Raw genomic sequence first — 16,758 nt, 5'->3', positions numbered from 1 at the left:
CTCGCTTTCTGTCTCTATGTCTCTCTCTGTCTGTCTGGCGAGTGCACATGCCCTATAGCGAAAACCTCTCAAAAAAAAAAAAAGTGTCAGGATTTCTCCCTGCCAGCCAGCAAGCAATTCTGCAGTGGACATAAGCTAGGTCTTCCAATTCAATATAGTTCTGACATTGTCTACCTGAGATAGCATAAGATCCCCCAGTTTGAAGAATCAGTTCCCACGACTCCTCCCACCCCCACTTCAGATGTCAGTTGCAAGCCTCACATTGTTTTACCTGTACTTCTGACCAGGTTCCCATGACCTCCTCCTTTTGGTCTTTCTCAGATGTCATATAAGCATCCCTTTAATTTATAATTTGTCGGGACCAGCGAGTGGCATGGTGGTTAAAACACTGGACAACTCTCACATGGCCAACCACAGTTCAAGTCTCGAGTCTGGTGGCTTGCTTTCTCACTTTCTCTCTCTGGCTGATCAAACTGGAAAATAATAATAAAGTTAAATTAAATAATTCTTTCTTTAAAAAATTATAATTTGTCATACAACAATCTCATCAGGTTTGATTAATTTGCTAGAGCAGCTGACACAATTCAGGGAAACAGCTTTACTTTTTTTCAAGGATACACATGAAAAGATACATAGGATGAGGTGGATGGGAAGGGGTGAAGAGCTCTAGTGCCTTCTCTGGGAATCCCACCCTTCAGGAACCTACACACATTCAGCTATCTGGAAGCTCCTAACATTTCTTAATGGATCACTTAAAACATAAAAGTAGGTAAGCTTGGGACCAGCAGTTAGCATAATGGCTACGTTGCTGGATTCCCATGTAGTTGACTGCAGTTTGAGTCCTGGACCCAACGGCTTAAACTCACGCTGGGCGTATGTGCGTGTGTGCCCAAGATCCCGAGAGGAGAATGGAAGAGAAGGGATTCCGGTGTGGCCTTCCCCCTGGGGTGGGTGATTTCTCACTTTCTGTCTGTCTGTCTCTCTTCTGTCTTTCTGGCAAGCGCACGCACCCTATAGCAAAAACCTCTCCCCAAACCCCCCCCCCAAATTAGGTAGCCCCCATTTAACTGTCACCCAGCTATTTAAATTCTTTTTAAGAAAGGTGGTGGGCCAGCCCATGGCGTGGTGGTTAAGGTGCCGGTTCCAGATGGCTGGCTGTGCAGTTTGAACCCCAGACCCAGCAGCCTGAAAAACATGCTGGGTGCATGTACATGCATGCTCAAAATCTTGAAAGGAGGGAGAGGTGGTGAGGGGACCACAGTGTAACCATTCACTATAGAGCATGCTTTCTCACTTTCCCTCTGTTTCTAGTGAATTCATGTACCCTCTGGCAAGTTAAAAAACAAAGAGGCTTTATTTTAATCCAGCTTTTTAAGTTGCCTTGAGTGAGACACTTTTTTAATTGCTTTGCCACCCAGAGAACAAATAGTCACCTAAATTTTTTCTAGCTTCTTAAAATATGTATCTTTTGGGGCAACAGGTGACATGGTGGTTAAAGCACTGGATTTCCACATGGCTGACCACAGTTCAAGTTCCAAGCCTGGTGGCTTGAAAATCAAAACAGGCACTTGTGTGTGCATCCTCAATATTGCTAGAGAAGAATGGAGGAAGAGGGATTGCATCATGGCCATTCCCCTGGGAGAGTGATAGTTTGCTCTCTCCCTCCCCTTGGCAGGCACACATGCCTATGGCAGAAACTATACACACACACACACACACACACATTTATTCATACATGAATATATGTGTGTATACACAACACATTTGTTCCTTTTAGTCTCCTTCACTTCTACAATTAATTTGACTTCAGGTATCAATTTATCTCTTATCAGACCAGCAGCTGGTATAATGGTTATGTTGCTGGACTCCCACATAGGCCACTGTGGTTCACAGATCCAGTGGCTTAAAACTCACGCCAGGTGCGTGTGTGTGTGATCCCAAGAGGAGAATGGAGGGGAAGGGATTGTGGTGTGGTCATCCCCCTGCGTGGTGATTTTTCACTTTCTGTGTCTCTGGTGAGCACACACGCCCTCTATTAGAAATCTCTCTCTAAAAAAATCCCACTTATTCATAGTTTTAATAGAAAGAAAATAAACATACTTATAAATCCCTATTTTTTCTAAACAGGGAAACAGTTATTGACTTCTAGGCACGATGTCATCATAAGTTCATGAGACCCATCCATGCCGTACTCTAAACCAGGAGTCTGCAGCACACTTTTTCTGCGAAGTCCACATGATAAATAGGCCACATGGTCTCTGTTGCACCAGCTTATCTCTTAGTATATGGTGAAAGCAACCATAGATGGCACATAAATGAACGGACATGGCTTTGTTCCAGGAGGCACTGGCAAATAATGAAATCTGAGTTTCATACCATTTTAATGCATCACAAAATACTTTTTGATTTTTTTTACCCATTCGTAACTGTAAAATATTAGGCCATAAAAAACAGGCACCAAATTCGACTTGCAGGCTGTTATTAGTTAACCCCTAGTTTAACCACATAGCAATGATGCATAAAATGTTTCAGAAAATATTTAACATAATATAGCTTTATTACAGGAAACGTTTTTATAGATTAAGATGAAAGGAACATATAGTAAGTGGGGATTGAAACTGCAGACATCCTGGCCTCTAGGTCAAGAAAGAGAAGCAATTGACAGTTCATGGAGAATTATATTCCCCACAAATGGTGGTTTAGAGCCAAGTTCGCTACATGAAACCAGTAGTGACTCAGTAAGATTTGTACATGTATATATGGAAACTGAAAATACCAATATTGTTTGGAGCTGTGGCGAGGATTAACCTCTGCCTTTATGGTGCACAGACAACTTTTTGTCCTAGTGATCTTTTGGCTCCGTGTGTCTATGATATCCACATATGACACCCTAAGTCACCAGGTAGATACCTGATTCTGGAGTGGGGGTTTAGAAGTCCAGGCAAAGTCACATAGGAAAACCAATACAATTAGGTAGTTCAAGAAGAAGGAATGAGGGACCAGCAGTTAGCATAATGGCTATGTCGCTGGACTCCCACGTAGTCGAACCGTGGTTCGAGTCCCGGACCCGGACCAGCAGTTAGCATAATGGCTACGTTGCTGGATTCCCATGTAGTTGACTGCAGTTTGAGTCCTGGACCCAACGGCTTAAACTCACGCTGGGCGTATGTGCGTGTGTGCCCAAGATCCCGAGAGGAGAATGGAAGAGAAGGGATTCCGGTGTGGCCTTCCCCCTGGGGTGGGTGATTTCTCACTTTCTGTCTGTCTGTCTCTCTTCTGTCTTTCTGGCAAGCACACGCACCCTATAGCAAAAACCTCTCCCCAAACCCCCCCCCCAAATTAGGTAGCCCCCATTTAACTGTCACCCAGCTATTTAAATTCTTTTTAAGAAAGGTGGTGGGCCAGCCCATGGCGTGGTGGTTAAGGTGCCGGTTCCAGATGGCTGGCTGTGCAGTTTGAACCCCAGACCCAGCAGCCTGAAAAACATGCTGGGTGCATGTACATGCATGCTCAAAATCTTGAAAGGAGGGAGAGGTGGTGAGGGGACCACAGTGTAACCATTCACTATAGAGCATGCTTTCTCACTTTCCCTCTGTTTCTAGTGAATTCATGTACCCTCTGGCAAGTTAAAAAACAAAGAGGCTTTATTTTAATCCAGCTTTTTAAGTTGCCTTGAGTGAGACACTTTTTTAATTGCTTTGCCACCCAGAGAACAAATAGTCACCTAAATTTTTTCTAGCTTCTTAAAATATGTATCTTTTGGGGCAACAGGTGACATGGTGGTTAAAGCACTGGATTTCCACATGGCTGACCACAGTTCAAGTTCCAAGCCTGGTGGCTTGAAAATCAAAACAGGCACTTGTGTGTGCATCCTCAATATTGCTAGAGAAGAATGGAGGAAGAGGGATTGCATCATGGCCATTCCCCTGGGAGAGTGATAGTTTGCTCTCTCCCTCCCCTTGGCAGGCACACATGCCTATGGCAGAAACTATACACACACACACACACACACACACACATTTATTCATACATGAATATATGTGTGTATACACAACACATTTGTTCCTTTTAGTCTCCTTCACTTCTACAATTAATTTGACTTCAGGTATCAATTTATCTCTTATCAGACCAGCAGCTGGTATAATGGTTATGTTGCTGGACTCCCACATAGTCCACCGTGGTTCACAGATCCAGTGGCTTAAAACTCACGCCAGGTGCGTGTGTGTGTGATCCCAAGAGGAGAATGGAGGGGAAGGGATTGTGGTGTGGTCATCCCCCTGCGTGGTGATTTTTCACTTTCTGTGTCTCTGGTGAGCACACACGCCCTCTATTAGAAATCTCTCTCTAAAAAAATCCCACTTATTCATAGTTTTAATAGAAAGAAAATAAACATACTTATAAATCCCTATTTTTTCTAAACAGGGAAACAGTTATTGACTTCTAGGCACGATGTCATCATAAGTTCATGAGACCCATCCATGCCGTACTCTAAACCAGGAGTCTGCACACTTTTTCTGCGAAGGCCACATGGTAAATAGGCCACATGGTCTCTGTTGCACCAGCTTACCTCTTAGTATATGGTGAAAGCAACCATAGATGGCACATAAATGAACGGACATGGCTTTGTTCCAGGAGGCACTGGCAAATAATGAAATCTGAGTTTCATACCATTTTAATGCATCACAAAATACTTTTTGATTTTTTTTACCCATTCGTAACTGTAAAATATTAGGCCATAAAAAACAGGCACCAAATTCGACTTGCAGGCTGTTATTAGTTAACCCCTAGTTTAACCACATAGCAATGATGCATAAAATGTTTCAGAAAATATTTAACATAATATAGCTTTATTACAGGAAACGTTTTTATAGATTAAGATGAAAGGAACATATAGTAAGTGGGGATTGAAACTGCAGACATCCTGGCCTCTAGGTCAAGAAAGAGAAGCAATTGACAGTTCATGGAGAATTATATTCCCCACAAATGGTGGTTTAGAGCCAAGTTCGCTACATGAAACCAGTAGTGACTCAGTAAGATTTGTACATGTATATATGGAAACTGAAAATACCAATATTGTTTGGAGCTGTGGCGAGGATTAACCTCTGCCTTTATGGTGCACAGACAACTTTTTGTCCTAGTGATCTTTTGGCTCCGTGTGTCTATGATATCCACATATGACACCCTAAGTCACCAGGTAGATACCTGATTCTGGAGTGGGGGTTTAGAAGTCCAGGCAAAGTCACATAGGAAAACCAATACAATTAGGTAGTTCAAGAAGAAGGAATGAGGGACCAGCAGTTAGCATAATGGCTATGTCGCTGGACTCCCACGTAGTCGAACCGTGGTTCGAGTCCCGGACCCGGTGGCTTAAACTCACGCCGGGCGCGTGTGCGTGCATGCCCAAGATCCTAAGAGGAGAATGGAGGAGAAGGGATTGTGGCGTGGCCATCCCCTCTGGGGGGTGATTTCTCGCTTTCTATCTCTCTGTCTCTCTCTGTCTGGCGAACGCACACGCCCTATAGCAAAAACCTCTCAAAAAAAAAAAAAGGAATGAAATACAGACACACATTCTCAGTAAAGATTTGTTTATAAATTTAGATTTTAGAGCATAAAAGGAAAACTAGAAAAGGTATTAATTTGCTTTCAATAAAATACAATATGAAAAATCAATAAGATGCTTGTTTAAACTCCTTGGACCTGCCAGTGGTGTGGTGGTTAAAGTAGCTGGATCCCACATGGCCAACTTCATGGTTCAGGTCTCGGACTTGATGACTTAAAAAAACACACTGGGCATGTGTGTATGCATACCTCTCCAAAATAAATGAATAAAAATAAGTGTACTTTTTAAAAAATTTTTTGGGACCAGCTGTTGGCACAATGGCAATGTCACTGGACTCCCATGTAGCCAACTGTGGTTTGAGTCCCAACCCGGTGGCTTAAACTCATGCCGGGCGTGTGTGTGTGCATGCCCAAGATCCCGAGAAGAGAATGGAGGAGAAGGGATTTTGGCGTGGCCACCCACCTTGGAGGGCCAATTTCTCACTTTCTGTCTCTCTGTCTCTCTCTGCCTTTCCGGTGAGCACATGCGCCCTATAGCAAAAACCTCTTAAAAAAATTTTTTTTTGTAGAGAGATTTTTGCTATAAGATGCATGCACTTGCCAGAGAGACAGACAGAAAGTGAGAAGTCACCCCCACAGAGGTGACCATGCTGCAGTCCATTTTCTTCTCGGGATTTTGGGCACACACGCACATGCATCCAGCGCGAGTTTCAAACCACTGGGTCCAGAACTGAAATCACTGTTGACCGTGTGGGAGTCCAGCAACATAACTATTACACCATATGCTGGTCCCTTTAAGAAAATATTCTGTGGGCTGGCAGGTGGCATGGTGGTTAAAGGCTCTGGATTCCCATATGGCCGACCATGGTTCAAGTCCTGGAGCTGGTGGTTTGCTTTCTCACTCCCCCCATCCCTCTGTGGTAAAATTAAAATAAATAAAGTTAAATAATTCTTAAAAAGGAAATATTTTGTGCTTTTTTTTTTTTTAAGAGAGATTTTTGCTATAGGGTGCATGTACTCACCAGAGAGACAGAAAGTGAGAAATCATACCCCCAGGGGAGATGACCATGCTGCAATTCTTTTCTCATTGTCTTCTTGGGATTTGGGACACACACACACACACACACACACACACACACACGTGCCCAGCATGAGTTTTAAGCTGCCTAGTCTGAGACTTGAACTGTGGTCGACTATGTGGGAGTCCAGCAATGTAACCATTATGCCATCTGCTCATCCCAAGAAAATATTTTTAAAAATCGTGATAAATTCCTCAAAGAGTTAAAGGTAAAATTTTTTTATGAGAGAGAAAGAGAGAGAACAATTGAACACAAGGATAGGTGAAAATTATTTTTAAATAAAAATTGTGGAAATGCATCTGGCTCATGTGCATGTGTGCCCAAAATTCTGAGAGAAGAATGGAGGAGGAGGGATTGCAGCGTCGCCATCCCCCCCCCGGGGGGGGGGGTGATTTCTGTCTGTCTGTCTCTCTTGCAAGTACACACATTCTATAGCAAAAAAATCTCTCTAAAAAATTATAGAAATGAAAAAGGTTATGGGAAACTGTAAGGGGGCAAAATGATTAATTTATATGCATCTTTAAGATGAATTAATAATTTTGAATACCAACTGCAGTAGTGAATACTGCTGGGATTTTGTGCCCTACTGGCTGGGACCACTTGGGTGACCCAGGTTCAATTTCCTGCCCAACCTAATGGCCAGCCATGGTGGTATGCACCTGTAATCTTAGCAGCTCAGAAGACTGAGGCAGGAGGATCACAAGCTCAAGTCTGGCTTGGGAAACACAGTGAGACCCTGTTTAAAAAACAGCTGGATGGGGCTGACAGATGGTGTGGTGTTTAACATGCTGGACTCCCACAGAGCATACTGTGGTTTTGAGTCCTTGACCTGGCAGCTTGCTTTCTTACTTTCCATTTATCTCTCTCTCTCTGATCAAATTGAAAAATAATAGTAATAACAAATGGAATTAAATACATCTTTACAAAAACAAAACAAAACAAAAAAACGAGAGCTGGGCATGGTGATAGTCCTAGAATGAGGCAGGATTGCGGCAGCAAGACCCTATATTAAAAGAAAAGAAAAAAGGGAATTAGTCATTTGAAAGATATTGCTAAGAGTTGGCAGAAAAATTATTATGCTTGAGAGTAACATTCATAAAGTGTATGGAAAAGAAGTCAGGAATCGGGGGCCAACCAGTGGTTAAAGTGGCTGGATTCCACATGACTTGCTGCCAATTTGAGTTCCGGATCTGAGGGCTTGAAAAATACGCTGGATGTATGTGCGTGCATGCCCACCCAAGATCTCGAGAGGAGAAAGGATTGGAGCATGACCATTCCCTGTGGTCACAACAACCCTCCCCACCACACAAAGTGCAGGCACCCTATAGCAAATTTAAAACGAAAATGAAACCCAAAACAAAGAAGAAGTTAGGCAACTTAGAGCACAGTCTCTGCTTTATCTCATTTTACTGAATTGCTCGTATTCCTAACCCTGATAACACTTCCATTGTGGATTATAGCTTATTCCATGACACTTCATTTACTCCCTTTATCCTGTGTCATCAATCTTTTTCCTGGATCATGCCTTTCTAATTTCTCCCATTTTAAGTTTTTTCTCTTGATTACATGTCTTACTGCCCCCTTCACCTAGCACTTAACTTCCCTCCTGGCCTTCATATCCTCCCTTTTACAAAAATTCATTGCAATAGTTGTCTAAAATTCTGCCAACTTCTCATCTTTTGTTCTCTCTTAAACCTACTTTAATCAGCCTTTATCCGCCCTCTTCCATGAAAAACAAGTTTTCAAGGTAAAATTTACTGTCATGTTGCTCAATTCTGTGTTCAATTCTCAGTCCTTTTTTATTATTTGATCTATAGGAAGCATTCAACAATATATTTTTTTTATTTTTATTTTGGAGAGATTTTCGCTATAGGGCGCATGCACTCGCCAGACAGACAGAGAGAGACATAGAGAAAGAAAGCGAGAAATCACCCCCCAGGGGGGATGGCCATGCCGCAATCCCTTCTCCTCCATTCTCCTCTCGGGATCTTGGGCACGCACACACACGTGCCCGGTGTGAGTTTAAGCCGCCAGGTCCGGGACTCGAACCGCGGTCAACTACATGGGAGTCCAGCGACATAGCCATTATGCTAACTGGCATGAGTTTTAAGCCACCGGGTCTGGGACGCGAACCGTGGTCGACTACGTGGGAGTCCAGCAACATAGCCATTACGCTAACTGCTGGTTCCCAGCATTCAATTAATTCAATATTAATCAGTCATGCTCTTTCTGTCTTTTAAAACTTTTATTATAAATTTGGCTTCTAATTACCAAACTGCATTCACTTTTTTTTTCTCTCTCTCTTTGTACATTCTGTCTCCGTCTCTTCTAGTTTTTAATTTTCGTGACCACCTCTAAGTGTTAAGAGTGTCCCTGAGCTCAATTATAGACATTTCTTTTTTATCTTTAATTCATCCCTCAGTAATCTCATCCAGTTTCGTGTATTTACTCTTGAATGTTGCATTTATATTTCTACCCTAGATTCTCTCCTGAACTCCAAACAGCAGTGTTCTCATTTATATGTACCTCATTGTCATCTCTACTAAGATATCTAATAAACATCCTACCCTTAACATTTCCACATGAGGTTCTGTTCTTCACTAATGCCCCTACCCCTGACATATCTGTTCTCTTCAGTCTTCCCCACCTTAATAAATAGAAACTCTTTTTATACATCTTGACTCAAAACCTTGAGTGATCCTTGATTTTCTCCTTTATTCATATACCTGGATATATATGTATATATGTATATACACACCTATGTGTGTCTACACACACACATACACACACACCACACACACCTATATCCAGTCCAGTTGAGTCTGTATGCAAAAAGTATTTCCAAAATCCAGGCATTTACTACTATCTTTGTTGAAACTATATTGATCTTGAAGGACTTTTTTTTTTTTTTTTTGAGAGTGAGAGTTTTGCTATTGGGTGTGTGTGCTTTCTGGAGAGACAGAGACTGCAAGAAAGTAAGAAATCATTTCCCAGTGGGGATGGCCATGCCACAACCCCTTCTTTTGGGACTTTAGGCATGCATACACACATGTCCAGCGTGAGTTTTAAGCCACTGGGTCTGGGACTTGAACCATGGTCAGCCTTGTGCCTTATTCATCATGCCTCCTGCTGGCCCCTTGAAAGATATTTTTACTAGGTAAAGATGGTGGATTATTTTAGTACTTTGATGAAATCCTCCCACTGTCTTCTGACTTTCATTATTTCTGCTGAGAAGTTAGTCATCAACCTATTTTTAATATCTTAATACTTTATAATATGCTCACATTTATCATAGATTTCCTATTTACAAGAACAAAAGGCAAAGAATCACAACTTGCTGAGGAGTTACATAATCCAACTACACTCAATATTGTTAAAATACTATTGTCTCTGCTCTTTATTTTGTCAGTTGATAATAAAATTGTAAATTTGTCCCATATGTAAATTCCACTTACTAGAAGCTGGTTTTTGAGCACAGCTCAGCACACTCCTGGGCCTCTGTGCATCTTAACTGAGACTTTGATGTTCCAGGCTAAATAACCTAGAGAAATGCATCCATTATTGTTTAATTTTATTACTTGTGAAAAAAAAACCCACTGGTTTCAAAAAGAAGGCTGTATTTCTAAACTATTGAAATGAGCTTTGATTTCTAAGCAGATGTGTTTTAGTAGCAGAAGTTCTGTTTGGGTTTCTACATCAAATAAATCAATACTCCTGGATAAACTTTAGTGTTTCTAGAGTACTTCCCAGAGGCCATTATTTTTATTTTTTTTTAAAGTTCGCCTTGAGGCTATTAAAAAAAAAGTTTGTCTGCACCAAACATCCTTAGGCCCAAGAAGTTAGAATTTCTCATATAGTTTGGTATCTGTATCCAATGATTCTAAGACTTTTTAAAAAGAATTATTTATTTTATTTTATTTATCATTATTATTATTTTTTAGTTTGCTACAGGGCACACATGCCCATCAGAAAAAGAGAGAGATAAAGTGAGAAAGCAAGCCGCCAGGTCCAGATTCAAACCATGGCCAGCCATGTGGGCGTCTAGTGACTTAACCATCATGCCACCTGCTGGCTCAAGACTGGTTTATTAATAGTTTGAGTTTAGTTATTGGAGGCTAAAAAGATTTCAATATCAAAATCTATTCTAGGACTTTGGATAGACCAGCTGGTAACTGTGGTCAGGTCTCATATTTTTGTCAGATTGAAGACTATAATTTTATTTCTGGCCAGGCAGATTACCTGACAAGACATAATCACTTCTTCCTAAATTAGAGATTTTTATAAGACACTTTCCACAATTACTTTAGAAAGATATCATTTGGATATAATTACTAATTTTGGTTTTAAAGGTAGTATGCTATTCTGCAGACTGAAGTTTATAATAGGTGAAGGTTTCTTATCTTGAATCCAGTCTTAAGAGTCATTTTCGGGTACTGAAATGTCTGTTTCAGCTTTTGTTTGTAAATTATTGCTTGTAATATCTGTTGAAACACAGAATTATAAGTGGAAGCTATAAAGAGCTATCATCCCACATTACAGTTTGATTCTTTTCTATGATGTGTATCTCCTCTTTCAGATTGTGCAGGAACTTCTTCACCTCCTGGAACTGGTCTCTTTTCTCCTGAACCTTCTGGAGTTCATTGCCTCTCTTCTCTTGCTTCTCTGTTAGCTTTGTCATTGTGAATATTTAAAATTATTTATCTGACATTTCCATGAGTTTCCTTGTATTCTCTGTGGAGGAAGAGGAATTATTCTTTTCCCTTAGAGGAGAGATATTTTCTTCGTTTCTCATATTTCTTGTGCCTCTGTGTTGGTTTCTGGTCATCAGATGGATTATATGTTTTTTCCTAGTTTTTGGAGTTAAATCTGAGCTTTCCGAAGAATGAAGAAAGAGTTGACGTGCAGTCTCTAAACAGTACCATTTTGCTCCCTTTGCACAGCTTGCAAATTGCACAATGAAAATTGAGAATTAATCCAACCCTAAAAGCATTCAGGTATTTGGCTACTGAACACCTAGACCTTGTAGAGGATGATCAGAAAAGTGAGAAAGGTTAAAAAAAAAAAAAAAAAAAAAAAAAGGAAAAGGAAAAAAAGCAAAAAACAAAACCAAAACAAGAACAAAAAGGTTTTTGGGGGGCCAGCAGGTGGTGTGGTGGTTGAGACTCCCACATGGCTGATTGCAGCTTGAGTCCGGGACCTGGCAGTTTGCTTTCTCACTTTCCCTTTCTCTCTCCCTCTCTCTCTGTGTGTCTCTCTGATCAAATTAAAATAATAATAATGAATAAAATAAATGATTTTTTAAAAGTTTTTTTTTGACAAAAAATGAATGGGGCTCCTCAGAACACATGTATAGACGGCTGCTGATTGGTTTATCTTATGGGGGAAGAAGGGAAAGGTGAGAATTAAGAAAAGCAGCAGAGAGCTAAGAAGTTTAAATTTTTTTTTTAATTAAAAAAAATAGAGAGAGAGAGAGACAGAGAGAGACTGAGAGAATAAGTAGGGTTCTCTAACCTAGCTCCTTGGATCTGGAGAGCAGGAGGGTGAAGTCTGGGCAGAGGGTCTTCAGTGGTCCTGATCCCTGAATGGGGCCAACTCAGAACTTAAATATAAATGGCTGCTGATAGACTTATCCTGGCTCCTTGGCTAGATCTGTAGGGCAGGAGGGTGAAGTCTGGGCAGAGGGTCTTCAGTGGTCCTGATCTCCATAGTTACTATTAACAAGGGAGTTAAGCAAACAGCACCCATGACAGAACCCTACTTTGTTAGTTTTTATTGTGGTCAAAAACACATAACATAGAATTTACCCTCTTAACCATTGTGGAACAGCTTTATAGAACTTTTTTATTTTTCAACCCTTATATCTATTAACTCCTTACTTTCCTCTTCCCTTAGCCCCTGACAACTACCATTTTACTTTGTGTTTTTTAGTGTTTAACTTTTAGATATTTCATATAGGTGAAATTATGCAGTATATATATTTTTGTGACTGATTTATTTCACTTAGTATGATTTCTTCAGGGTTCATCTATGTTGTAGCATATGGAAGAACTAACTTTATAAAGACTGAATAGTATTTCATTGTATGTATTATCCATTCATTTATCGATGGACAGTTGGTTTATTTCCACCTTGTGGCTATTGTGAATAATGCTGTAGTGAGCATGGTTGTACAAATATCTCTTTAAGATCCCATTTCCAGTTGTGTTTTTTTAAAAAATAATATCCATTCTCCTTTGGTAGCAGCTACCCAGAAGAGTTGATGGTAAGTCCAAAAATGGACATGTGAGAAAACAGTGTATTAGGTAGCTTAACCAAAGCCCCTTTGGAGTTTAGTAAAAGCAACTTCTAAATATATATTGATGAAGTTTAAAAAGTCTGTTTTCTGATGTTTGAGTTATAAGATTCTGTAAAAGAAGCTACCAGCTTTATCTCCAAAATTTCTATTTTTTGAGTGTTCATTTTAGGTGTTGGTTTATCTATCAGTGATTTAATTATGTGATTTGACAATTTTAATTATCCATGTAGTTTTCATTTTTTTTTTCTTAATTAGATGGATCTCAGTGTTCTACAAGTTTCTTATGGCTGTTAAGGAAAAATACTTGTCTGTAATGCTGTTTAATAACCTAAGGATAGCCACAACACACACTGGAAGGTTTTGCTGAAATTCCATGCTTGTCTTTTTGAGATTTATTCAGTATCATATGAGTTGATACAGTTAATTACATTTATGCTTCTTGTTTTAGCATATATTTTAATAAAGTGCTATTTTATAAGAAGAAAAGCTAAAAAAATTAGGAATTCTGCTGACTGCAGTAGAATATCACTGCATTTTCACATATTTTCCTTTTGTTAACTTACTTTGCAAGTTAAATTACTATCACAAAGCAGTAGTGCTTTTTTTTTTTTTGTCAGCTATATGATGAGTATATAGTTTTTGGGTATGATTTTACCGCAGCTGGGGTGTTGCAGAGTCCAGTGCCCCAGGTCTCTCCCCAAAAGCTGGACAAGCTTAAGTAATAGGACCACTGTAACTCCTTGCTGCTTTTCTTCCATGTCCCTAGGAGGCAGCGGTGGCTCCCCTAATAGATTCCAGGACAGCCAGAGTGCCCAAGGTCAGAGCACTCAAAGCCCTCACTCCATGAAGCTATCTCTGCTCTGTTTTTGTTTTAGAGAGATTTTTTGCTTTAGAGTGTGTGCACTCGCTAGAGAGACAGAGATAGAAAACAAGAAATAACCCCCCGGGGGTTAGCCACACTGCAGTCCCTTCTCCTCCATTCTCCTCTTGGGATTTTGGGCACACATGTCTAGCATGAGTTTTAAGCCACCGGGTCTGGAACTTGAACCATGTTTGACTATGTGAGAGTCCAGCAACGTAACTGGTATGCCATCTGCTGGTCCCTTGTTTTTGTTTTTGCTAGAGGATACACGTATTCGGCAGAGATAGAGGGAGAGAAATAAAGCACCCTCTCAATGGGGCATGGTTATATCTCAGTCTCATCTGTGATATGATGGGACTGTGGGAATACTGTTGGGATTTCAAACATGTATGTGCCCAGTGTTTTTTAAAATAATTATTTAATTTTATTCAGTATTACTATTTTTCAACTTGACTAGAGAGAGAGTGGGAAAGTGAGAAAGAAAGCCACCAAGTCCGGGACTTGAACCATGGTCAGCCATGTGGGAGTCCAGTGCTCTAACCATCACACCATCTGCTGGCCCTGCCCAGTGGTTTTTCTCTTTTTTTTTGAAAGGTTTTTGCTATAGGGCACATGCACTTGCCGGAAAGAGAGAGACAGAAAGGGAGAAACCACCCCCCCCAGGGGGGTGGCCATGCCGCAATCCCTTCTCCCCATTCTCCTCTTGGGATCTTGGGCATGAACACATACGCACCTGGCATGAATTTAAGCCACAGGGTCAGGGACACGAACTGCAGTTGACTACATGGAAGTCCAGCGTTATGCCAATTGCTGGTCCCCTAAATGTTTTTCATACCCCTACTTCAAGTTCACTAATTTCCTCTTTAGCTGTGTTTAATCTGTTAAATCCATAATTTAAGTTTAAAAATTTTTTTTTGTATTTTTTCATCTCTATATTTTATATTTTTGATAGTTCTTTTTTTCTGGCACATGCATTTGCCAGAGAGTGATTTCGGATATGCATGGACACATACACAATGTGCCCCTCGTGCCTCTGGGACCAGGACCCAAGCTTGGTCAGTCAGGTGGGATTCTGTTCCCAATGCACAGAGCTAAACTACTGCTACAGAGCTGACCCCACATTTACTATTTAAAAAGAATGTTTCTTGAGAAATCATCAGTCTTGTCTTTTATCTCCTTAAATATATTTTAAAGTTTTTTTTTCTGTTAACTACATTATCTAATGGTTCTCTTACCATTAAGTTTTGTTGTCTTTTGTTTCTCTTTATTTTTCCTTCCATTTTTTCTGTTTTGTTTTGTTTTGTTTGTTTTTGTGGGTTTTTTGTTTGTTTGTTTGTTTGCTATAGGGCACATGCACTTGCTGGGTAGAGAGAGAGAGGGAAAAGGAAAGTGAGATCACTCTCCTAGGGGAGGATGGCCATGCCACAATCCCTTCTCCATTCTCCTCTCAGGATTTTGGATATGCATGTACATGGACCCAGTGTGTTTTCCAAGCTTCCAGGTCTGGAACTTGAACCATACACTCAGCCATGTGGAATCCAGCCTCCTTAACCTCTGTGCTATTTACTGGCTCTCTTCTGTGATGTCTTCTTCTTTCTTTTTTTTTTTTTAAGAATTATTTTATTAAACTTTATTTATTTTTTTTTATTTTATTTTATGTCAATATTTTATTTTATTTTATTTTTTTTGAAGTTGACCAGAGAGAGACAGAGGGAAGGAAAGTGAGAAAGCAAGCTGCCAGGTCCAGGACTCGAACCATGGTCAGCCATGTGGGAATCCAGCTGCCTTAACCACCACGCCACTTGCTGGCCCCTCTTCTGTGATGTCTTCTGAGTGTCTAATTATTTTTTAAAAGTTTATTTTTTTCCATGAGGATAGGTTAGGGAGAGATGAAAGGGCAGGCAGCCCTAACAATGTTTTATGTCACATTCTGCCCTACTCCCAAACAGCCATGTGCATGTGGCATATACAGGGAGACCTCAGGCTACAAACCAGACCTTCATATATGGCTTCAGCATTGCAGAGAGTTCTGCTACCACTGTGCCTCTGTGGCACCCCTGTTTGTTTATTTAAGATTGAGTAGAAAATGCGGAATATGAAAATTCATGGAAATCATTTGAGTACAGGATGTTATTTTCTTCCAGAGAGGATATATATTTGCTTCTGTCACAATTCAGATAATTAGGAGGTAATTTGAAGCTGGGCTTAAGTCTTTGTGTTTAGCTACTCAGCATGTTAACACTGTGTGTGAGTGTGCGTGTGGGTGGAGGGGGGAGTTTAGGAGGTGGTTACCAAGGTTTTCACTTCTTTTTAAAAAAATATTTATTTAATTTTACTTATTATTGTTATTATTATTTTTAAGATTTGCTGTAGGATGTGTGTGCTCATCAGACAGAGAAAGTGAGAAAGCAAACCACCAGGTCTGGGACTCAAACTGCAGTCAGCCATGTGGCAATCCAGCACCTCAACCACCAGGCAAACTGCTAACCCTTAGGTTTCCCCTAGTTTTTGTTCCCTACCTTCATGAGACTCATAGTTGCTGCTCAACTTTTCAGTTTTTTTATCTACCCTTGCCTGAATCAGCAGATTCTACTTCAGGGGAAAAACAAAACAACCCTCAAATTCCAAAATTATTGTTAGGGTTTCTTCCTTCTCTCAAATCTTGCTCAAGTAATTACTCATTGCTTGCTTAGTTCTGCTGACATACTCCCTCTTTTCCCCTAGCTTTTCTAGTTTGTTGTCACTGAAAGCATTAGTCTCAGTAGTGGAATCTATTACCAAGTAAAACAAATTCTATTTTTACTGATCTTAGCATTTACTCTTATGTGTGTAAGTATAAGTTTTTCATGATTTATCCTCTTTTTTGTTTTCCCCCTTTTTTTTGGAGAGGTTTTTGCTATAGAGTGTGTGCACTCACCAGACAGACAGAGAGAGACAGAGAGACAGAAAGCAAGAAATCACCC

The 16,758-nt window shown here is 40.4% G+C and overlaps 1 protein-coding gene and 1 pseudogene across 3 annotated transcripts in view; one reads left to right on the top strand and one right to left on the bottom strand.

Moving 5' to 3' along the window:
* Nucleotides 1-328, bottom strand: part of LOC102478740 (cyclin-dependent kinase 1-like) — a 25,619-nt pseudogene extending 25,291 nt beyond the window's left edge.
* Nucleotides 1-16,758, top strand: part of TSGA10 (testis specific 10) — a 169,332-nt gene that overhangs the window by 69,932 nt on the left and 82,642 nt on the right. The gene's annotated exons all lie outside the window — the stretch shown is intronic.

Source organism: Tupaia chinensis, unplaced genomic scaffold (genome assembly GCF_000334495.1).
Source record: "Tupaia chinensis unplaced genomic scaffold, TupChi_1.0 Scaffold144276_1, whole genome shotgun sequence".
NCBI lineage: Eukaryota > Metazoa > Chordata > Mammalia > Scandentia > Tupaiidae > Tupaia > Tupaia belangeri.
The sequence above is the reverse complement of the archived record's forward strand: the minus strand, read 5'-3'. Positions and strand labels throughout refer to the sequence as shown.